The following is an 18601-nucleotide window of genomic DNA, read 5'->3' as shown; positions in this document are numbered from 1 at the left end:
TTGGAGCCAATAAATGAAAGTTCTTTCCCCCAGTGTTCATACCTGCATAGTTATCTGTGTGTGGAAGCCAAGGTGGGGTTTCTATGGGGCTTTCTCTTAGATACTCATTTTTCTGTCACTAATTTTGAAAAATCTGAAAAAAAATCTAGTGTTTTGGGAAAAACTACTCCATTTTACTTTAGATTTATTTTAAATTTTTTTGTTAAATGAGACAATCCAATGCCAGAAGAGTGGCATTGAAATGAAATGTTTTCATATATTGCTGGTGGGGATATGAATTGGAAGAATCTTTCTGCAGAGCAATTTAATATCATGTACCAAATGGCTCAAAAATATTTTTACTATTGGTTTAGTAATTTTGTTTTCAGAAAGTCTTTCTAGGTAAAGATAATATAATACTGGGGAAGATAATCGAACAAATATACTTAATAGCATTATTTATAACTGGAAAATCTTAAAAAAAGAAATACGGCAATAGTTAAATTATGTCATGTCATCAGATGAACTATTATGCAGCTAGTAAAAATGTTTATGAATAATTTTTAAATATATGAAAACCTCTAACTACAGAATGTCAAACTAAAAATATATCAATCGTATTCACAAAATTGTTTCCATTGCCTAAAATAATACACATAGGAATAATGACACCGGATGGATAGTTTTAAACATTCTTTTCTAAATTTTTATGTATTTTTAAAATCTTCTTCAGTGTGTCTACATTTCTTTTGTAATTTTGACAAGTTAATATTAAAAAGAGTAAAAAATTGTTTATTAATCCAAGTTTAATTTTTATGTTTATCAATATATTACATTAAATAGTCAAATAGTGCTAAATGACTTATGACCAAAAATAGCAGTTATTTCCCACCTTTCTTCCACCTTCCTTTTCGATCCTCAGAAGAGACAACAACTTTAAAGCTTCTAGTTTCTTTTGCTAATACTTACTCCACATATCTATAAATATTCCTAGTTTTGTTACATTTACACATTGAGTTTACATTACAGTAGATGAAAATTTTAGCACTCTCAACTATCTCCATTATCCATCTTTTTCCTCCCTATATAAGTATGACATTTTTAGTTAAGTGCCTACTTAGTGTTTTTAAATAACTAGGAAAATACTCTCCTTGCTGTACAAGATAGGGTATTATAGTGTTATGGTGTATTATAATGTAGGGTGTATACTTCCATTTTCTCATATGATTTCCAGCTTTCTTAGATTTAAGTATTGTCTTACTTTTTTATTTGCTTACTTTTCTTTGATCCTTGGCTGTGTTTCCCAACACTCTCTAACTCTCGATAACCACCTCTCGATACAACTGTCCACATGGTAAAAACTTTCAGTTCATCTCTTTGCTCTGAGACATTCCATCTAAAATTCTTTGTTTTCTAGCTCACCTTTGACTGGTTCCTCTCTAGTCCTAATGCATACCCTGACAGTTTCTATGCTGTCATCATGGACATACGTGCTCCTAGATCTCATGTTTCCAGAATCCCACATCTGCCCATAGCTTTCCTTCTTTTCAGCAATGCATATCTATCAGAAAAAGAGTCTGTGAAACATAAAATTTTGATACTTAGTATGTATGTAAATATATTTATTCTATCTTCACTCTTGGTCAATACTTTGGCAGGGTATAGAATTCTATGTTGAAAATCACATTCATTCAAATACTATTGAAAAGCCTCATGACTTCTTGATTCTTTTCAGGTACTCTGCTTTTTCTTCTGGAAATTTTTTTTTTCTTTTCTTTTCTTTTTTTTTATTTCCAACTTGTATTTTAAATTCAGGGGTACATGTGCAGGATGTGCATGTTTGTTACATAAACATGTGCCATGGTGATTAGCTGTACAGATCATCCCATCGCCTAGGTATTAAGCCCAGCATCCATTAGCTATTCTTCGTGATGCTCTCCCTCCTCCCAACCCCCAACCCTCTGATATGTTCTTACATTTTATGAGAATGTGCTCTAACACAGGTTTCATTTTGTTCATGTGGCAGGTAGTGAGCAGGCTCTTTTAATCTAAAAATTCACGTCCTCTGTTTTTTGCATACCTTGTAGTATTAAATGCATACCTTGTAGTATTAAAAAAACAGTTTTCTCTCCACCATCTTGTCTGTCTCTTGTCCTAAAATTCTTCTTACTTGTATGTTGGACTTCTAGAAGTGGTTTTTAAATTTTCTTTTCTTTTCATATCCATTTTCACTCTTTCTTCTTTTTTGTTCTTTTTTTTTTTTTCTTTGTATTGGCTTTCTAATTTGGGCTAATCATATGTGTAATCTCTTAGATCTCTTTCCTTCTCTGATTATTTCTGTTGAAAATATGTTCTTATTTTATTGATGTAATATTTTCTCTTTAAGGATGTTTTTATTATGTGTCTTTGGGAATTTTCTTCTATTCTAAGAATTGTCTCTGTTTCCTTCTAATTCCTGTTTGTTTCATAGTTTTTAGCCCCGGCTTTCACAGTAGAATATTATTATTCACTTGTATTTAAGAGTGAGGTTCTAAAAAAGTCATCGAAAGTTTTGTGAATATGGGTAAGGCCTTGCCTCTTGGGTAGTTTACTTTTAGCTGCAGGTATGAGCTGGGCTGACAGCATTCTGGAACTGGGTGGGAAAGAACATTGGGGAGGGGTTTCCCTATTCAGCTGTTTTTCACTTAATGGGCCCTTCCACTGTAGTTTGGCATTTCACCCCCTACCTCCTCCATGCTAGCTGATCCAAGCCTGGAGTTCTCTTGTCCTAATTTTCCAGATAATATACTTCCAATTCCCTAAAGGTGGGAAAGTTGATCACTTGACTATGTAATTGATATGAGTCTGTTGGGTCTTTCTTTTTCTTTTCTTTTCTTTCTTTCTTTTCTTTTCTTTTCTTTTTTTTTTTTCTGAAACGGAGTCTCGCTCTGTCGCCCAGGCTGTAGTGCAGTGGCGCCATCTCCGCTCACTTCAAGCTTCGCCTTCCGGGTTCACGCCATTCTCCTGCCTCAGCCTCCCGAGTGGCTGGAACTACAGGAGCCGAGTTTGGCGGGTCTTTCTGTTTCTTATACAGACTAAACAATTTCTGTTTTCAGGTCTCCTCTACCTTGTCTTCCGAAGTATCTGACACTTACTGAGCCTTCTGGGCTTCCTCCTCACTTGTTACCTTTTTCATTCCTCTAAGTAATTTACTACTTACCCATCTGCTTTCCTTTCTCTCTCTCTCTCTCTCTCTCTCTGTCTGTCTTCCCCCCGCCCCCCCCCCCCGTTATACTTCAATTGTCAATGGAAACATTTGTTTCCTTGCTTATTTTTTCTCCTTGGTATTTGGATGTAATTTTCAGGCAGAGGGAGAAGTGAAAACACCTTAATTTCACTTTCGAAGGTAAGAAAATGTATCCTTAAAATGGACACCAAGATGTCTAAGTAGCCACAGTTAGCACCTTTTCCTAATGCCTCCTGCATTTTCGTGGAGAGCGATAAAAGAACAGATAATTAAGGGAAGAAGGGAGAGAATGGGGAAAGCTCTGTGCTGACATATTTCTCAGCATAGTAAGATTATGGAACCCGTGTTGAACAAAAACTCTTTCTTTCATTCATTTTTTTAAAATTGAGACAGGGTCTCACTGTCATCCCAGGCTCTCATGCTGTGGTGTGACCATGGCTCTCTGTAGCCTTAACCTCCTGGGCTCAAACAATTCTCTCATGTCAGCCTCCTGAGTAGGTAGGACTATAGGCATGCACCACAACACCTGGCAAATTTTATTTTTATTTTTATTTTTTCTTTATAGAGATGGGATCCTATTACGTTATCCAGACCGATCTCAAACTCCTGGCCTCAAGTGATCCTCGCACCTCTACCTTCCAAAGTGCTAGGATTACAGGCACGAACCACCGTGCCTGACCCTCACTCATCTTTGCTTCCCAATTCTTGTACCTAAAGCAAATAGGGCAAGTAAAGTGGTTTTGTAGATGAATTAAAATTTTTAAGGGAGGTTGTTTTAAGAGGAATACGATAGCAAATCTTTGCACAACGTAAGGAATGTCCTTTAACACATCGAATCTATAGATGAATTTTTTAAAAAGAAAGATTTTCCTTAAAATATGTTAGACATATGCAGGCATAGAAGAAACACACAGTAACCGTTGTCTTTTATAAAATAATTTCAAGCCAGAATTTCCCTTTGGTTCTAAAGCAAAGAATGTTTATTAATAGAATGTGCATTTGTGCCACACGGGAGAAGATCTTCCTCAGGCAGATACTTCCCAGTGACTGTCCTATGTGGAGACTGCAGTCAAGGGTGTCCCACATGTATTTCTCATATGAATATTGAATAGCAGTCTCATATCTGTGCTGGGGGGGTGGAGATTCTTTACTCTGAATAATCTTGAAATAGTTTGTAATATGAGACCAACAGAACATATTATAATGCCTAAGCACGTTTACATTTATCTGGAACTCAAAATACTAACGTTGAAACAGACCTCACTGTCCTAATTTAATTCTTGTATCTATGCATGTGATTCTCAGTTCATGTCTCATCTTTGCTGTTTTCTATCTTCAAAGGCCATCTAGACATTTTGAAAATTCTGAGTGAAGAGAAAGGATTAAGACCTTAAATACCTCTAAATAAAATAATTTTCACTAATGCCTATAAGAAAAAAACCCCACATCCCAGAAGCTAAAGTAAAGAAGTCAGAGGCAAGAAAGAATGGAAAAAGGAGAAGAAAACCTCCTTTCTTGAAATTTCTTTGCACATGTGTTGTTTTGTGCATGAGGGGAGAGAATAGGAGGGAGCAGCTATTTGGCTGACATCCATTCTAGGCCAATCATTTCTCTCTGTACTTTACTGTGTTGGCTTAAATGGTTAAATCCACACAGGAGTCCAGCAAAATAGGTATTGGTATCAATAGTTAAGCAAACTAGGAGTAGAGATTTTAAATAAACTGCCTAAAGTAACTATAGGCAAATTAGTAGCAAATATGCCTTCCAATAGTAAAAAACAAACAAACCAAGCAACAACGGCAATAACTCTAGTCAAGCTTACCTAAGACTAATTATCAGAGCTTGGAGGAGCAACTAGGATAATTTAAACTGTGTTATTCAACGAATACTTTAACTGCTTCCTGGAAATACTATATTTATATACTCTCCAGTATATAGGAAAATGAGGATGTTGATATCATTAAGGCTGACAGTGAATGTTTTCTTGATTAAACATCCCCGTTATCACTGAGCACAACTAGTTTTAAAATTCCAAAGCCACGTGGGGTTTGTTGTATTCATATGTGTACAGTTCTACAGCAGTAGGATCTCGCTGTCATGGAAGCAACTTGAGACCTGAATATACCCAGTTATTTGTGAATTCCTGTTATGGAAACATGAGAAAAAATTACTGGGCCCTAGTCAAGACATATGGATTCAATCCTAACTCCTACATTTAATAGTTACATGATTATTAGAACATTGTTTGACCTCTTTGGGTGTTGGCTTTATGATGTTCCAGGTCCTATATTATTACAGTGTATTCTTCCTGATGGAGTACTTTTTATCACAAACAGCCTGTGGATGGTAAACTTTGGGAGTCCTTGAAGTTTTGAAGGTCAAGAATTGACCAAAATTGAAGATGTATTTATTTTGCCTTCACACTTGAATGACAGTTTAGCTTAATACAGCATTCTATATTCAGAAGTATTTTCCTTCAGAACTTCAAAGTTATTAATTTATTGTCTCCCTCCATCCAGTATGACTGATGAAAAGTCTGATTTTAATTTTATTTAAAAAACATATAGAATACACTATGTGCCAGACATTGTCCTATGTGCTTCTAAGTATTAACTCATTTTTTCCTTTAGCTATGAGATTATGGAAGTTACTATTATTACCATCCAATTATATAAATGAGAAAAATGAAGATGCAAGAGGATAAATACCTTGTCTGAAGTCACATAGTTTGCAAATGATAGAGTCAGATTTCAAATCCATGCACTCCAGCTTGTAACTAGTATGTTCTGCTTCCTCTTTTATTCTTGTCCCTTTGTATATACTCTTTTATTTCCCATAAAAGATTTTAGAATCTTCTCTTTTTCCTTTGGTGTCCTGAAATGTTGCTGTGATGTAAATAAGTGTGTATGTGCATGTATGTGCATGTTGGATCTTTATTCTACTCGATACTTGCTAAGCCCGTTTAATCAAAAGGGCTAATTTTTTTTTCTCAGTGTTTGGAAATTTTATCTATGTGTTCATGAATTTACTCCCTTACATTTTCTTTATTTTCTTTTCTTGAACTCTTTTTAATCAGATGATAGAACTTTTGGCCTTGCGTCTTCATTTAGCTGTCATACTCATGTATTTATTCATTTTTGCTTCATTCTGGTAAGATTCCTTGACTTAAACTTCCAGCTTGTTAATCGTTCTTCTCCCAAGTGCATTTTGCTTTGTAGGCATCTATTGAATTTATGACTTCAACAATCTAGTTTTTAATATCTGTGATCTCTAAATGATTACTGCACATGTATATATGTATACATGCACATACTATATTTTTAATATGTTTTTGAGGTAGTTAATTGAAGTTGTTTACTGTTACGCTACTTCTAGTAATTATGCTTTCTTGTGTAACATTTTCTCCATTTGTTGAGGTTACTGGCTGTCATAATGTGGCATTTCACCAAATATTTAGTGAATCTTGTTTGAGAACACATCTTTGTATTAAATTACATGTTAGTAGAGTGTCTTTTGATAACCATACTGGAAAATGTAAGAAGATTCTTTGGTACACTAGAAATTGTGAAAGAGTTCCTGAAAAATGCAGAGCCTGCAAAATCACATCAAAAACAAACCATATTCCAAAAATACATGGAAGAAACAGCTGCAAAAGATGGGAATGGCAGGCACCAGGAGGGTTTATTGTGCAGAGGGAACAAGAGGCATTCCACGGCAAAAAGAAGGTGAACTTCCTCCCAGTGGGTTTGACCTTCTCTAGATGACATTTTATTTATTTATTTATTTATTTATTTATTTATTTATTTATTTATTTTTGAGACAGAGTCCCACTCTGTCCCAGGCTCGAGTGCAGTGGTGCATCTCAGCTCACTGCAGCCTCCGCCTCCTGGTTCAAGGGATTCTTGTGTCTCAACCTCCCGAGTTGCTGGGATTACAGGTGTGCATTGCCACACCTGACTAATTTTTGTATTTTTGGTATTGACGGGCTTTTACCATATTGTCCAGGCTGGTCTCTAACTCCTGGTCTCAGGTGATCTACCTGCCTCGGCTTCCCAAACTGCTGTGATTACAGACGTGAGCCACCGCGCCTGGGGTGACATTTTAATGATGACATCATGTCAGCCCTCTCTGGAATCTTGCTCTTGACCCCTGACTTAGTTCTTGATAATATTTATTGCTTCTCTCCAAAGTTGCTGTTTTAAATCTCTCTTGCTCTTCTTGCTGCTTGCCCCAGTCCCTAGCAGCTTATACCCTCGATAAAGTGTATTTCACTTTGCAATAACTTTTAGGGTAGTAGCTGTATAAAAAATGAAGCGAGTGACAGGGAAGAGAGAGAATTGGACTGAGAGCTACAGGACCTAGTTCTTAGTCTCAGGATTGAATTGAATTTTTGTTAGGCTCCGAGTTTCTGATTTTTAATTTTTGCATTGAATGTAATAAATATATTTGGAGGATGAGGGTTTATATAAATTTTATGTTCAGAAATTTTGAAAAATGTAATTGTATGTTGTCAAAATTCCCTACTTCATTTCAGCAATGTGAGACTTAAAATATATGTTTTGATCAAATGGAACATTACTATATTTAATCCAACACATATAATGAAATAAATGCAAGTGTGAAATTAGAAAAAAATGAGTTATGCTTTAAAATTAATTACAGATCATTTAGAAATGTGTCAGTAAACTGTCAAATTATCATTAAAGATTAATCACATATGAGCTAAAAGTGCTAAAAATAATTTAAGCATTACAAGTAAAGTTATGAAGATAATCAAATAATAGTCATTAAGGGGAACAGTCACTCCAACTCCAGATATTTAATTTACAAGTCAAGCAGATTCAGGTTTAGTCCTCTGAAGGGAATGATAAGGAAAATGAGGAGCCTGGGGTGAATGTAGTGGAAGGGAGACCACAGAGAGCTGACGCTCTTTACAAAAGAATCTGCCCCTGAATCCATGAAATTTATTTCTGGTTTGCTTTCCAATCTCAGACCCACAAAGGAAGGAGTCTTCCCTGGAATGTTATGACAGGAAATTGGTTGTGTCCTAAAGAACACTGGTTCCGGATTCCAAAGCCAGGATTCTAGTTCTTACTCCCCTACATGGTTGCAGAGGGAACCTGAGTGCATTCTCACGTTTTGGGACTTCTCATTCCCTTAACTGTAGAAGGAGGAGTCAGGGCCAAATGACTTTCCTTTCTGGGCTTGAGATTCTAGAATTGAAAAGCTCAGGATGACCAAATGGAAACATATCTAAACATTTGAGAGAATTTATGTGATCTAATTTTAAAATTTTAGTTTTAAGTGAAATTACAGATGAAAGGAAAAGTCGTTATCCTAGATTTCAGAAAAACAAAAATTGTTGAAACTCTTCTTCTATAGCTCTGTCAGTGTGCTGTGTCATATTTCAAATCCCTGATCATTTTTGGCAACCCCTAGGAGAGAGGATTAAGAACATCTCCCTAATCTGGCTGTGAGGGAGAAGGTAGAATTTAAACCTTCAATTATAATAAGAAACCCCATCCAAAGCTGAATATATCTACAGTGGTGTGGTATAAATGCTTTGGGTAATAATGACTACTCTTTCTTTACAGTGTATCCAAGCCTTTCTCGTGGCTTCACACTGATAATTCTTCTCCGTCTTCCCCAAATCATATCTTGAAATCTCACCTCACCTCACCTTCATTTAAAACTACCTCCTTTTCTGACAGATCCCAAATTTCCAACCAACACATTTTGCCAGGATCAAAGGCAGATACATTTCCATACCAGTCAAACCCTGCTCAGTGAGCTTCATAGTGTATCCAACTTGTTTAGTTGGAGTGGAATTCTATAATGAGCATGTGGCTGGAGATCTCACTTTTGTTGTGCGGAAGCTAGAGGAGACGGTGAGCTGACAGCTGTATAACTCTCATTGAAATGGCACGTTTTAAAGGGTGCTTTGAAGCTAATAGAAGCAATGAAGAAACATACATGTGTGCTGCCTCTCCGTATTCTACCTCAAAACATTAGATGCTGTTATTTACTTGGGTTGGCAAAGGGAGGAAGAGGGGAGATCTCTAGTGGAGATATTTAAATATTCTAAGTATTAAGAGCTGATGGGGATTAGAGTAGTTCTGAACCCTGTGTTGTATGAGGACTATAGTTCTGTTTTAGCTGCCTAGCCTTCTCTCTACCCTCCTTTCCTCCTTTCCACGTGAACTATAGGCACACAATTATTTTTTGTTTGTTTTTTTCCTAGTATGTTTGACTCCAAATGGCTAACAAACATATAAAAAGAGATTCTACTTCAATTTACCATTTCACTCACCTGGGATAGATTTTTAAAAAATGGTACTCAGTGTGCATGAGGTCCAAGAAAGCAGACATTTTTCATGCAGTGGGATTCCAAATTGTTATAACCTTTCTGACGAGCAATTTTGCAATTTATGTCAAAAGCCTTAAAAATACCCATTCTGACTCAAAAATTTTGCTTAAATAAAAGTGTGTATATGAAATTTAGCTTCAAGAATGTGTTTCACAGTACTGTTTATAAATCCAAATACTGAAAACAAGTTGAATGTTTGCCAATGGTTACGTAAATTTTATCCAACGATGTGATGATGAAGAAGCGTTCTTCTTGACATTGAACATATTCATGATATATGTTTAAGTTTTAAACACAACGTATGATGCCATTTATAAAATATTGAAAAGTTGTATATGAAAAGCTGATAATACATTGAAATGTTACTAGAGGTTATATCTAATGATGGGTTTATAAGTCAGATTTTTTAAAAACCTTTATTTTATAAACTTCTAAAATAATATGAATGACTTTGTTAGTAAAATAAACTGTTCTATAATGGAAAGGTTTAGCTGGACAGTAAATCAGAGAGGAATATAGTTAAGAAGATGTTACAAAATCACAACATGCTGATGGCCTGAGCTAGTCTGGGAATAGGGTGAGGGGGATGTGTGACAGGTATTTTTCAAAGGTAGTAACAATACTTAATGACAACAGGGCACAGTGCTGAGGAATGGAGACTTTATTCTGTGTGTGTGTGTGTGTGTGTGTGTGTGTGTGTACTGTTGTGCAAAACAACACTTTGGTGTATCAGTTTGAGCTGTGAGAGAACATTTAAGGAGCTGTCCTGTGGCTAGTGGAAGAAATGGGACTGGTTTTAGGTGCACTGTCAAGGGAGGAGGAGGATTTCTTTTATCAGTATAACTGAAACAATAAGAGTGAATTAATCCAAGAAAAAGACTGTGGTCATTAAAGACCTATGTATAGGGACAGTGAGTGGGAAGATGAAGCAGGACCGGTAAAAGAAACAGAAAACTATGTAGAGAAATAGAAGGAATTCAAACATAATGGAAAACTAAAAGAGGGAGTTGTAAGAAAAATGGTGTGGAAAACAAAATGTGTTATTTCAGAAAGATAAGGAAAATGATGCAGAGAAAAGGTCACTGAATTTGAGAAGGGACCCTTACTGGAGTCTTAGAGAAGCAATCCATTTCTGGAGACTGATGAGAATAAAAGTCACATGGTAGAAAATCATTCATTCAAAAACTATGGCAGTGAAAAAAAAGAGAATGAGAGTGGTCATTAGAGGGATGAGCAGAGAAAAAGTAAAGCACTGTTCTCCAGGATTGAGGACATCTGCGTGTCTTGGAAGAAAAGGACCCTGCAAAGAGAGGCTGGAAATAATAAATGAAGAGCAAAGTTCTTGAAGGGGAGGATGTATTTGGGCGGCAGAACAGAGATGTGAGAGTTCAAATGATAATAAAGAGACTATCTCTTTTTCTTAGAGATGGAAGAAAGATAAGAGAATGAATGTGGACAACCACAGGTGTTGAGGGATGAAAACAAAAAGTGACTTAGTGCAACTTGAATAGCCTCAAAGTAGGATTTAGGGTTCTGTATACTCCTGTTGTAGAGTTCCTGAAATGTGGGCCCAGGAAAACAAGAGTCTTAGAATGTTATCTTTGGGAAGTAGGAAAATGAACAAAGGTTTTGCCAAGCATCACATATTAGGAAACAGTGGCTGGTGTTTCTTGACTGCATCTTACTCTTATGCAAGTCTAGGTTGACTTTGTATTCAGAAGCATCACATGGAACGGGAGAAGGGAAGAGAGCTGTGAACAGCAGTTTGTGAGGGAGGAAGTCTGAGAAGCTGGAGTGGCTGAAGGCCATGTTAAAAATAGTCAACCCAAGAATCAAGGATAAGTTTTCCAGAAGGGGCTCATGAAGTTGAAGAAGTCAGATGAACTGATAGTGAGTCCGGTGAGTGGAGGTCAGGGAGAGGCATAGAAGGATGGAGAGGGAGAAAAGGGTTTCATGGGAGTGGGGAAGTAGGAAAGTTGAGAAGGCTGGAGGGTAGAGCAGTGGAAGGAGATGTTATAACCCAGGGCACATTCATATTGGTGGGATGCGTTTGTGGCCAGTTATGCAGTGGGGCTGATTTGAATAGGAGGTAGGTGTGAAACTGGGAGGTGAGGAATTTGAAAGGTCGTGAAAGTGAATGTGCAAGTGGACGTAAATGCTGGTGTCAGGGGTCTATCTCAGGGAATATCAGACACCACAGGGATAAAACTCTGTAGATTTGTAGGACCGGGTAAGTTTGGCTTAATGATAATGAGTATAGGCTTTCCATAATGTCCCAGCTGTATGGCCTTGTGGACATTATAAAACCCCTTTAAACTTCAGTTGCCTCTTCTGCAAAATAATACTGCAGACCTCCTATTGATGCTGTGAAGATTGAATGAGATAATGTTAACTATCTGGAATAAATGCCAGCTATGATGATGGTGATAATGGTGATAATGGTGATAATGGTGGTAATGATGATAATGATAGTGGTGGTGAAAGTCTTTTGATTTGTCCTACATATGGACACTGCTGAAGATCTTAGCACAGGATCCAAGTCATTTAGGAGTTCCTAGTGTATAGGGCTGGTTATCTTATTCTTAAGGCACTTATGAAAAAGTGGCCTTAGCACAGGACTTGGCATAGACTTAGTCCATGAGAAATTTTCAGTGCACCCATATTTTCTTTTCTTTTTAGTTTTTTTTGGAAAATAAAATTGTAATAATTAATGATACTAATAGCAATTTTGAGTGTTTTAGAAGTTTTTATGTTCACTTTTCTCTATTTTAGAAAAGCAGAGGCATGTAAGATATTGTAGATCTCTATTTTATTAAAACAGTTGAAGTAAAATAAATGTAAAGTAAAATAAATATAAAGTAAAATAAATTTGATACTGAAATTATTGATTCAATAATTTTGAAAATTTCTTAATAATTATAGATAGATAAGGTGTTGTACCAGTGAATTTATAAATTAGGCTTCTTTTTTTGTTTTACCTTTTAATTGATTAGCTTAAATGAGATCACCCATTTTTGTCAGATTTTGTAATAATTACCTGGAGCATCAATCCAGGTAAGAAATGGAAATTCTCTGCCATTCGCACGAGTATAAATTCAAGCACCTTGCTTGCAACCATCATTACTGGTTGACAGTAATAGATGGTGATAGTGAAAATCACACATCAAAATACAAGAGTATTTTCAGGAGTTAAAGAGTAAAGATGATGGATAAAGTTACTTACAGATTTTTTTCTCATTCACAGACACAATTCCAGTTCCCCTATACATGTAATTTATTATTAGCCACAGCATATATGTGCATGTGTCAAGGGAGCTTAAGTGTAGATGTGGCTTGGCATTAGGTTTGAGGTTGTAAGAAAAAAGAAAGAGTACTGGAGGCTACTAAGTGCTGGCATGACTGAATAGGAAGGAAAGATAAGAGCCAGATGAAAAGCAGTTCAACATTAAGATCAAGTTGATTTATTAGATGGGGAAACAATGAAGACTGGACTCTCTCCTTCCCTTTCTCACTCTCCAAAATAGTAGATAAATTATTTGCATAACTAAATAACTAAGATCAACTAAATAGAAATAAATAAAAGTGTAAACATTAATGGCTTATGCCTTTATGTTCACTTTGATCCACAAAGCTCCTTATCAGTTTCCTTAATTAATGCCTTCTTTTGATTGAAGACATCATCACAGAATAATATTGAAGAGTCTGGCCTCCTGATGTGAAATGAGGCACTTTAAAATATGTGGAAACATAAATATAATTTGTGAATTTATTACCTCACTCTGATGGAGCTTCCTTTATACTTTCAAGATCATTATTGATAAATGAGGACATGAATGTGTTCATGACTAAAACTCCATGATTTAAGCACAAGGGAAAGTTAGAAAGCCAATACTAGAACAAAAGTTTTGAAAAGTGATAACTTATTTATTCAATGAATTTAAAATACTTTTGGATTCAAATAAAGGAAAAGTTTAAGAGCCACCATTAAAACAAGAGGATAATTGCTAAACAAAAATATAACCATTTAAAATCCATAGGGTCCAAAGACAATGAAAGTTTGGTATCTCTCTCTGAATTTGTATGAAATTATTAGAACTGAAAGATGAATTATTAATGAAATAGAATCATATCTAACTTATTCCTAGATGTTTCTATTTTGTCTGCCCATTTGGGGTGTGTGCTGATTCTCTCTGGAACCTATACAAATGGAAATGTATGTGTGCTCCAATGTGCTTTTGGTGATTTGAAGTCTTTCATTTTTTGAATTCCCATTACCGCACCACCCAAACATCCGTACTTAGCTTTATCACATCTGCTGCCTGTGTTTGGCTAACCCCTAACCGCTAACCATTTTCAACTGAGTGCATCTGCTTGGTACTAAGCAGCTAGCTGAGAAGATTCTTTTCTCCCAATCAACACAACCACAGCATGAAATGAAGACACAGAACGAGAGGTAGAGAGAGGCAAAGAAGGGGAGGGGGCACTATTTCTATGTTAAAAAAAAAAATCCCCTTATGTGTTCTGGAAGAACTATTAATATTTCTTCCTAACTCTTCCTGCACTGCTAGGCTTCCCTTTCTCTCCCACCCTCACGCCTCCCCATGCAGGCAAAGTCTTGAATCAGCAGATTCTGAGCTCAGAGCAGTAAAGAGCTATTGAGGGACAGACTCTGATAGCATTACGGCCAAACATGGAACCATTTTCTGTGGCGAATCGCTGAGTTCTACCTGGTTATCTCTTGCCTTGCACATCACTTCCAAATGACATGCTCTCAGTCTGGGCAAAAATGAGAGTTTTTTAGAGAACTGGGATTTCAATAATATGTGACGAAAGGATGAGATTACTTTCTGAGGTAGAGGAAGGCAGGGAGGAATGAGGGAGGGAGAGAAAAGAGGTGGGGAGTGGGGAGGGAGGAAGAGAGAATTGTGTATCCCTTAGAGCACTTGACTACATGTATTTCTCCAGTTCTTGCAGTTGGTCTTTCTCTAACTTTGAGAAGCCAAAAAGAATAAGTAATTTTACTTTCATGTATTTGTCTATTTTCTTTCTGCTGCTTCTCTCACTGGTGACAACTGAATATTATAGATACTCCAAATACTCGAATTATTTATAGGGATTACTATAATTTGATTGATACAGTTAAGTAAAGTGGAGACTCATACTTTTCTGCATTCTCTAAAACATAGAGAGTGAAATAGGCAATGGAGACCTTCAGGCAAACACATCTGTGTTGGCCAGTTGGAGAATTTGGAAGCAAACAGTTTTTGAAGTAAAATTAGTAGCAAGCTCTCCTGTCTGCTTACAAGAAAAGAAAGGCAGTCCCACAGTTCACGACACTCTGCACTGTCCCGAATACCTGTCACCTCTTTCCAAGTGTTCCTAGACGAAGAAATGGGGACACATTTAAATGCTTCATATCAGTAATTAATCAACACTGTTATAATGTTAGCTTCTCTTTATTTTAATGAGGAAGCATGGAGAGATGATAAATAAAAAGAACATTTTTTGTTCACCCTTGTGAGATTTTGAAAAATCAAACATGAAAAAGGCAGTCTTTGACCATAAAATGTGTGTAGCTACACATTTTCCTACAAAAAAGATGCATTTTCATTTGAACTTGACAGTGACATTTATTTCTCCCAGTTAGGGTGTAGTCTCATGGCCTGAGATGGGCCTGCAGGGTCTAAACTGAAGCTCTTCTTAGTGTTCTACACAGCTGCAGTGAAAAAAACCAGTGACAAGTAGTGAAAGGCATTCTTAAGGCCTCTCCTGTTGCCTTTGGTGGACTCATATCCTCAGAGATATGTACAAAAATGACAAAAGAACACCAAAGAAGGATGAATTAGAAACAGAACAGAACCCTATCAAAAAGCATCACAGTGAATAAAGCTGAGAATGGGCCTTAGCACATAGCATGAACAAGATTCATCACTTAGGAATACTAGTGCAGTGTTCACATATGGCAGAGAGAAGGAAAATCTATTTTTCTAAATATATATATTCGTACTAATTGAAAAATAATTCAAAGGACAGTAAAATGTAAAAGTTTTGCTTCACCAAATTTTTCACTTCCACCCCCAGTCTAACATTCATTCTTGAAAACAGCCACACTTTAGATGTCGATGTATATCCTTCCAGCCCATTTTCTAACAATTTATACACACTCAGAGAGAATATTCTGTGTTTTTGCACACATGTGAATCATACTTGGCATGTTATTACATAGCTTGCTGTTTTTCACTTTACAATATATTTTGAAGGACTTTTTAGGTCAGTAAAGAATGAGACATATTTCATTCTTTTCAAGGGCTGCCCTTAGTATGGGTATACATGATTTACTTAAGAGTTCTCCCAAAGATGCCCACTTAGGTCATGATGATCTTTTGCTCATAAAAACAAATGTTGCAATATCTTTTTGCATAGATATTTTTGCCAACATGTCATTTTCACTTTTTTATTTTGACATAATTTCAAACATACAGAAAAGTGTTAAAATAGTACAAAGAGCTTCCACAGATCCATCAAACCTGAACACTTTGCACATTTTTCTTTCTCTCTTCATATGCATTATGCACAATTACTGGCACCTATTCAGCAGCTCAACCCTGACATCAAGGTCCACGCTCTTTGCGTATGTCTGTTCCTCCATCTTTAGCATCGCCATGCCTAAGGCTTCGTGGTTGCAAGACAACCACCACAGCTTCAGGCATCACATCCATGTTAAAGGCAGGAAGAAGGGGCAAAGCGGACAGTGTGGGTGACTCCATCTCTTTTATCAAAAAGTCAAAAGTCCCAAAGAAAACTTTCCTTATGTCTCCTGGGTCTTCTTGGTCAGGGCTTGACCACCCATCTATTCCTAGATGTAAGGGGGTGCTAGGAAAGCAAATATTGGCACCTAGCATTGGAGTGGGAGGTAGCAAGGAAGAAAGAATAAAAGAGGTTGGAATCAGCTGCTGGACTAACCAACACATTGAGTTTGTCACATATGACAAATTCAAAGAAATGAGTCTGTTCAGTGTGAAGAAGTATTTTAAGAAGGAAATTCTGTAGGTGTCTTCTAATATTTAAAGGGCTGCCATCTGGAAAAGTGAGTATTTTATATTGCCAAACTAGGCCAATAAGTGGAACTTTGTGAGGAGGTTAGTTTCAGCTGAAGGTAAGACAGAAGTGAGGATCTGGTTGCCTCGTGAGGTAGTAAGTTTCTCAATTTATTTATTCTAGAGGCTTTTCGATATTATTCATTACATTCTATAAGGTTGAGACTATTATGCCTTTCACATAGTTGAGAAAACCAAGATCATAGATGTTACCAAATTGCCCGAGGTCACACAGCTAAGTATCAGACTGGGACTTGAATCCATGCCGCCTGGCTCCAGAGTCCATGTTCTTACACACCTTAACATACTGTCTTGGGAAGAGATAGGCTCAAATCACTTTTCAGGTTCCTTCACAACATTCTTAAAATTAGGTCCCTCTTATTTAGGCATTAGGTACATGTTTGTCTAAATTATACGTATTATTTATCATCATTTAACAAAATTGCTCTTTTTCCAGCTCTTGAGAGGAACATTTACTTTCAGCTCTCTTTGCAGAGGTCAAAGTTAGTATACAACTCTATTATTATTTCAGGATCTCATATATGCTTACTGTCAAAACATCCTCAACTTCTTTGTCATAATTTGGAAGTACAAAGTGATCATTTATTTTCTTTACCGCTTCTTCAAATCTCCTTTTAAAACAAGCTTGTCTCTTGTATAGGGACCAGAACAAAACCATCTTAGAACAAGATATTTAGTAGTTTTCTCACTGGCTGGAGAAAAAGGCAAACCCAGAAAAAAAGAGTTTAGTGTATGCCACGCATACTCAGCATGATGATAAGAGTGCTGAGTCCTTCACAGTCTTGCTTCTTCAAACCAGACTCTACAATTTGTCCCAGGTATCTGCATCAAAGAGACCACCTGCAAATCACTTCACTTACAAAATTTCTCCTAAAGAGATGCAATCAGGGGGATTACAGACACTGGATTGATTTGCAGCTTCGACTTCATGTTAGTAAAAGGTTGCAAATCCTGCATTTCCTACAGTCTGCTGAAGTGAGATCTTTCAGTGGGCTCCCTCTCCTCTATTCACAGGAGAACAGGGCAACACAAAGGCCAGAGACAGTGACCAGGGTGAGGATCTGGGCGGCAGCCAAGAAGGCACTTACAAAGTAGACCAAGGGTAGCAGCAGGCCAAGGCTCCACAGGGATGTGCTATGTGACCTCTGAAGGGACGAGATGGCGATTCTCTAGTATCAGAGGGGATAGAGATGCTTGCACAGGGGAGCAGGAGCACGGCATACCCGAGACTGTGGGCTGGATGGTTGGAGTCAATCACAGCAGAGCAAAGCAGACCTCAAGAGCTGGAATGGACTTCTGAAAGAAGTGAAGTATTCAGGGCTGGAGAACCAACTTCAGTTTTGGACTCACTTAGCAAGAGCAGTTTCATGTGAGATTTCGAGTATGGAAAGATGAACTTCCCAGATGTGAACCTGGAATAGCCTTTCCTCTCAAAGTCTGCCAAAACTCTTTGCATTTATTTTCGTTTCCCTCAGTGGTACTTCTTGGTTAATGAATCATCTTCATTTATTATCCACTGTGTGATTTGCATTCTTCTAAATTTGTCCGAAACTCTCTTTTTAACAAGTTTCAGAGTGTCTCTTTATCCTAATATTTCGGAGAAGGGTGCTTGGCGGGGGTGTGGACTAGCCCTGGAAGCACATCCAGTAGTGGAGGTGAGCCAGACAGGCCTGCTTTTGTGTTTACTACCCCCCACTTTCCTGATCTGTAAATGAAATGAATAACATATTGTGACAGGATGCAATGCAGCACTGGATAGGAACATGACTTGTGCATGGCAAGGCACTATAAACTATGAATGATGCTGCTTTTATTGAAACAAACTGTGCCCAAACAGGGCTTGCCTGCTAGCCCCAGCAGCCCCTAGACTCCAGGAATGGTGTTTCTGAGAGGATGGCTGTGAAAGACAGA

The 18601-nt window shown here is 37.1% G+C and overlaps 1 long non-coding RNA gene across 2 annotated transcripts in view; it reads left to right on the top strand.

Moving 5' to 3' along the window:
* The first annotated feature begins 3316 nt into the window (after positions 1–3316).
* LOC105469927 (uncharacterized) overlaps positions 3317–18601 on the top strand; it is an 86922-nt gene continuing 71637 nt past the window's right edge. For both annotated transcript variants that reach the window (XR_011619342.1, XR_011619341.1), the window contains exon 1: positions 3317–3364. This is a non-coding gene — a long non-coding RNA (uncharacterized lncRNA). The remainder of the gene's footprint in view (positions 3365–18601) is intronic.

Source organism: Macaca nemestrina, chromosome 2 (genome assembly GCF_043159975.1).
Source record: "Macaca nemestrina isolate mMacNem1 chromosome 2, mMacNem.hap1, whole genome shotgun sequence".
NCBI classification, from domain to species: Eukaryota; Metazoa; Chordata; class Mammalia; order Primates; family Cercopithecidae; genus Macaca; species Macaca nemestrina.
The sequence above is the reverse complement of the archived record's forward strand: the minus strand, read 5'-3'. Positions and strand labels throughout refer to the sequence as shown.